Source organism: Balaenoptera physalus (assembly GCF_965194825.1).
Source record: "Balaenoptera physalus genome assembly, chromosome: 3".
In the NCBI taxonomy this organism is placed as follows: domain Eukaryota; kingdom Metazoa; phylum Chordata; class Mammalia; order Artiodactyla; family Balaenopteridae; genus Balaenoptera; species Balaenoptera physalus.
The window spans coordinates 107,797,340-107,803,898 of NC_138890.1; positions in this window are offsets into that span (position 1 = coordinate 107,797,340).

Below are 6,559 nucleotides of genomic sequence, written 5' to 3' on the forward strand. Positions count from 1 at the left end.
ATTCTCTCTATCTTACAAAAAAGAAAAGTCAATTTAAGTAATTTTCCCAAGGTCACTCTGGGTAAACTCAGAATCCTGGCTAGAACCCTGCCTCCTAGTCCCTGTACCTTATAGGAAGAAGATTTATACTTGTAAATCACTTAGTAATGGAGTAATATAAGTTTAAAATTTTATAGAAAGAAGAAAAATAACCTGCCTAGCAAGGCAAATAAATAATTTTGTTGACCTTTTACTTATTATGTATAAGTCTTAGTATTTCAGTGTATTTTTAATGTCCCTTACTATTAGAGAACAACTGTAATTTTTGTGCAAAAATTTTCTACATTAATTAGCATTATTGAGTATATTTCAGGCACTGTGCTCCATACTGAAGATAGAAATATGAATTACTCATATTTCTCCTTTGAGTAGCATAGAATCTAGAGGAGGAGAAAGCTTCATAAACAAAGGTCTCTAACACAGTGGGGGCAAATGCAAGGAGAGCTCAAAGGAGGGAGGAATTAACTCAGCTGAGGTCAGAGGGGGCATGTTTCAAGAGACACCAAAGAGATTAGAATGTTTGGGGAGAAATCCTGTGAAATTGTGGTTTGGAGTGTGTGGGCAAGAAAATAATAAATATTGAGACAATAAAGGTATAGGCATACCTCATTTTATTGCACTTTGCTCTATTGTGATTCACAGATAAACTGGGTTTTTCACGAATTGAAGGTATATGGCAACCCTGCATTGAACAAGTCTATCAGTGCCATTTTTCCAACAGCATTTGCTCACTTTGTGTCTCTGTGTCACATTTTGTTACTTTTTGCAATATTTCAAACTTTTTCATTACTATATTTGTTATGGTGATCTGTGATCAGTGATGTTTGATACTGCTATTGTAATTATTTTGGGGCTCCATGAACTGCTGCCATATAAAACGGCAAGCTTAACTGATAAATGTTTTGTGTGTTCTGACTACTCCGTGGATGGACCATTGCCCCCTCTCTCTCCCACTCCTCTGGGCCTCCCTATTCCCTGAGATACAACAATATTGAAATTAGGCCAATTAATAATCCTATTAGAGGCCTAATAATGGCCTCTATATGTTCAAGTGAAAGGAAGAGTTGCACATCTCTCACTTTAAGCAAAAGCTAGAAATGATTAAGCTTAGTGAGGAAGACACGTCAAAAGCGAAGACTGGCCGAAAGCTAGGCCTCTCACATCAAACACTTAGCCAGGTTGTGAATGCAAAGGAAACAAAAAGTGATGCTCCAGTGAACACATAATGATAAGAAAGTGAAACAATCTTACTGCTGATGTGGAGAAAGTTTTAATGGTCTGGATAGAAAATCAAACCAGCCGCAGCATTCCCTTAAGCCAAAGCCTAATCCAGAGAAAGACCCTACCTCTCCCTCAATTCTGTGAAGGCTGAGAGAGGTGAGGAAGCTGCAGAAAAAAATGTTTGAAGCTAGCAGAAGTTGGTTCATGAGGTTTAAGGAAAGACACCATCTCCATAACACCAAAATGCAAGGTGAAGCAGCAAGTGCTGATGTAGAAGCTGCAGCAAGTTATCCAGAGGTTCTAGCTAAGATCATTAATGAAGGTGGCTACACTACAACAGATTTTCAATGTAATTGAAAAAGCCTTATATATTGGGCTACCCAAAAAGTTCGCTTGAGTTTTTCTGTAACATCTTACCTGATGTTGCAGAAAATGCCAAACGAACTTTTTGGCCAACCAATAGAAGATGCCATCTAGGACTTTCATAGCTAAAGAGGAGAAGTCGATGTCTGGTTTCAAAGATTCAAAGGACAGGCTCACTGTCTTGTTAGGGACTAATGGAGCTGGTAATTGAAGTTGAAGCCAATTTTCATCCACCATTCTGAAAATCCTAGTGCCCTTAAGGATTACATTAAATCTACTCTGCCTGTGTTCTATAATGGAAAAACAAAACCTAGATGATATCATGGCTTACTGAATATTTTAAGCCCACTGTTGAGACGTACTGCTCAGAAAAAAAGATTCCTTTCACAATATTACCATTCATTGACAATGCTCCTGGTCATCCAAGAACTCTGATGGAGATGTACAACGAGATTAATGTTGTTTTCATGGCTGCTAACACAACATCCATTCTGTAGCCTGTGGATTGAGGACCAATTTCAACTTTCAAGTCTATTTAAGAAGTACATTTCACAAGGCTATAGCTGCCATACACAATGATTCCTCTAATGGATCTGGACAAAGTGAATTGAAAACCTTCTGGAAAGGATTTACCATTCTGGATGCCATTAAGAATTCATGGGAAAAAAATCAAAATAGCAACATTAACAAGAGTTTGGAAGAAGTTGACTCCAATCCTTATGGATGACTTTCAGGGGTTCAAGACTTCAGTGGAGGAAGAACTGCAGATGTGTTGGAAATGGCAAGAGAACTAGAATTAGAAGTGGAGCCTGAAGATATGATAGAATTGCTGCAATCTCATAATCAAGCTTCAATGGATAAGGAGTTGCTTCTTATGGATGAGCAAAGAAAGTGGTTTCTTGAGATGGAATCTACTCCTTATGAAGATGCTGTGAAGATTGTTGAAATGGCAACGAAGGATTTAGAACATTGCATAAACTTAGTTGATAAAGCAGGGTTTGAGAGGATTGACTCCAATTTTGGAAGAAGTTCTACTGTGGGTAAAATGTATCACACAGCATGCTGCAGAGAAGCCAGTCACGAAAGGAAGAGTTCATTTTTGAGGCCCCCTTCATTGTCGTCTTATTTTAAGAAATAGCTGCAGCCACCCCAGCCTTCAGCAACCAGCACCCTGATCAGTCAGCAGCCATCAACACTGAGGCAAGACCCTCCACCAGCAAAAAGATTATGACTTTCTGAGGACTCAGATGATGGTTGCCATTTTTTTTTTAGCAGTAAAGTATTTTAAAATAAAGGTATGTACGTTGCTTTTTAAGCAACGTGCCACTGCACGTTTAACAGACTACAGGATAGTGTAAACATAACTTTTATATGCACTGGGAAACCAAAAATATTTTGCAATATCCACTGTATTGCTGTGGTCTGGAACTGACCCCACAACATCACCAAGGTATTCCTGTATATTAGAAGTAAAACCCACAGTGATTTTGAAATGTTATTACCATGTTTTCTACAGTATAATCTACATTAGAAAAATACTGAAGGAGGAAAACATTGATAAGAAGAAATTTTTATAAGGTGAAGATATCCTAAAATTTTAGGAAATATTCCATAAGGCTGCATATTAATTTTGAAAAAACAAATGATAGGAAAGTGACATTAAGTCAAAAATTCTCCTGTAAACTGCAATTTATATTTAACTTTACAAATTGGATGAACTAGAATAGTTTGTAAAATTAACATTCAAAGCCACAGAGAAGAGATGCATTTACATTCTGCCATATGCCATCTGAGCTCCATTTTTTGAAAGATGGACAAGCTTCGTGCACCGCTCAACTTTTTTTTTCAATTAATTACCCAATTACTTCACAAATTATATACTTGATGCAAGTTGTGCTATTTTGGGATATTATATTTAAACCAATTTTCTTTCTTGTATGTTGAAAACTCTCTATACTGATTTCATGTGGCTCAACGCCCCCTATTGCAAAATTTTAATTCAATCCATGTACTTCAGCTTGGAATTTATTGTGTATTTTGCTCTTTTCAGATTCTGTTGATGTGGAATGCTCTAAGAACTCACAGTAACTCGCTAAAGCCCTCTCTTTTTCTCGCTCTCACACATAGACCTCAAATAATAGTCCACTTTTTCAACAAATAAATTTGCTGATCCAGTATGAAGTATGACATCGTTATATATTTTTAAATAATTCCTCCCTAAAGGAATCAGCCTTTTATTACCATGGGAATTGACTTGAGTCTTTCTTACTAAATATCTAAAAACAAGGTAAGAGAATCAATAATGAAATAATGACATTTTCATCTTGGTACGGAAGCATATAAACTAGGAATTTTTTTTTCTGCTGGTAACTACTAGTTTGTTCTCTATATCTGTGAGATTGTTTCTTTTTTGTTATATTCACTAGTTTCATTTTTTAGATTCCACATGTAAGTGATATTATACAGTATTTGTCTCTCTCTGTCTGACTTATTTCACTTAGCATGGTACCCTCCCAGTCCATCCATGTTGTTGCAAATGACAAAATTTCATTCATTTTTGTGGCTGAGTAGTATTCTATTGTATATATATAACACTTCTTTTTTATTCATTCATCTGTTGTTGGACACCTCAGTTGCTTCTGTATCTTGGCATTTGTAAATAATGTTGCTGTGAATGTTGCAGTGCATGTATTTTTTCCCATTAGTGTTTTCATTTTCTTTTCAGATATGTATACCCAGGAGTGGAATTGCTGGGTAATATGGTAGTTCTATTTACAGTTTTTTGAGAAACCTCCATAGTTTTCCATAGTGGCTGCACCAATTTACTTTCCCACCAACAGTGTATGAGGGTTCCCTTTTCTGCACGTCATTGCCAACATTTGTTATTTGTGTTCTTTTTGATGATAGCGATTCTGATAGGTGTGAGGTGATATCTCATGGTGGTTTTAATTTGCATTTCTCTGATTATTGATGCTGAGCATATTTTCATGTGCCTGTTGGCCATTGTATGTCTTCTTTGAACTGGGAATTTAAAAATCACTTTAACATTTAAATACATTCCAATTGAAGGATAATTAGTGAGCCTACTGTGTGTCCTGCTCTCAGTTTTTGTATCATCACCTAAATTCATCAAGATGCACTTCTGAGATACAGCAATGACATTTTACAAAATTTAATTGGTTTAGCTTGAAATATTTAAAATCCAAATGTAAACTGATGTTTATTTTACTTAGAAGGCCATCACTTTATGAAATAATTCAGAATAATATTGCTTTAAGTAGCCACCTTCTTCATCTCTTTACAACATCATTCACACATGTTTTAAAGGAGAAACTTTCATGTAAACTGGAGCAGAACATTGTTTTCCATTCTTTTAGAAACTTGGTAGAATGTTTACATATGTGTAAGAGTAACAGAATAGAAGAGAATAAGCAAAGTTGATACCTTGGAATCAATAAACTTTCAGGCAAGAAAATGAAAATTATTATATATACTCATAATCTTTCCTTGATTCTAAAATGCCATCAATTGCAAGATGATTTAGCTTTAATTATGACAGATTTTTGACAAAGCAAGATGCAGTACCACATTAAATGCATGCATTGGTTGCTTGACCTATCCACATATCAGAAATATTAAAATATGAATAATGGAGTTGAGAAAATTGTTTATGCATACATAGGAATGTTTTTCCTCTATAATATATATATTTGCATGTGTGTGTGTGCATGTGTTTGTATGTGCCTATAAACACACACTTAGAGAAAGAAAGGCAGGAGGAAGAAAGATTGATTGCTAGCTGGCATGGGTGTGTACATACTTGTCTGCTTCTGAAATCTCCTGTACTGTTCATCTGCAGATGCCTCAGACATTCAGCTGCAGAGTGCAAAAAGAGACAAATAGCCACCCACACATCAGTACTCTATTTAGTAGTTTAAAACACCTATCATCTAAAACATAGTTCTTTAAAAATTCTAAATACAGCTGAAAATCAGTTACATAATGACAAAAAGAAAGAAAGTGCTACCAACTGCAGCACTTTTTAATGGAAATAGTTACGTGCTCTGGGCAAGATCTGCTGGAGAGGGGAAGGGTCAAGCTTTGAAGATTTGATTCCCTCCTTATTCTGCTTTTGAACTTTTCACAGTAGTTACTAAGCTCATATCTGTTTTGTGTTCTCGATACTTTAGCATCCTTTAAAAAATATTTAATTATCTAGTACCAAGTCAGGAAAAAATAGTAAGACTCAAAAAGAAAATCATACAGGCTACATTTAAGTTTTGTTTGACAGCCCTCAGTTAGATACTAGCTAAGAGAACTGTATAGATTTTCCTTCTCCAAATATACTGCCAGTACTTGGCAAACTTGGGATAGGGATTTTTTGTTGTGGCTAATTTTGTCTTTTCATTAAAAAAAATTTTTATTTTATATTGGAGTATAGTTGATTTACAGTATTGTGTTAGTTTCAGGTATACAGCAAAGTCATTTAGTTATATGTATATGTATATCTATTTTTTTTCAGATTCTTTTCCCATATAGGTTATTGCAGAGTATTGAGTAGAGTTCCCTGTGCTATACAGGAGGCCCTTGTTGATTATTTTATATATAGTACTGTGTATATGTTAATCCAAACCTCCTAATTTATCCCTCTCCCCAGCCTCTCCCCTTTGGTAACAGTAAACTTGTTTTCAAAGTCTGTGAGTCTGTTTCTGTTTTGTAAATAAGTTCATTTGTATCATTTTTTTAGATTCCCTGTATAAGTGATATCATATGATATTTGTCTTTGTTTGGCTTACTTCTCTTAGTATGATAATCTCTAGGTCCATCCATGTTGCTGCAAATGGCATTATTTCATTCTTTTTTTTATGGCCGAGTAATATTCCATTATATATATGTACCACATCTTCTTTATTCATTCATCTGTTGATGGGCATTT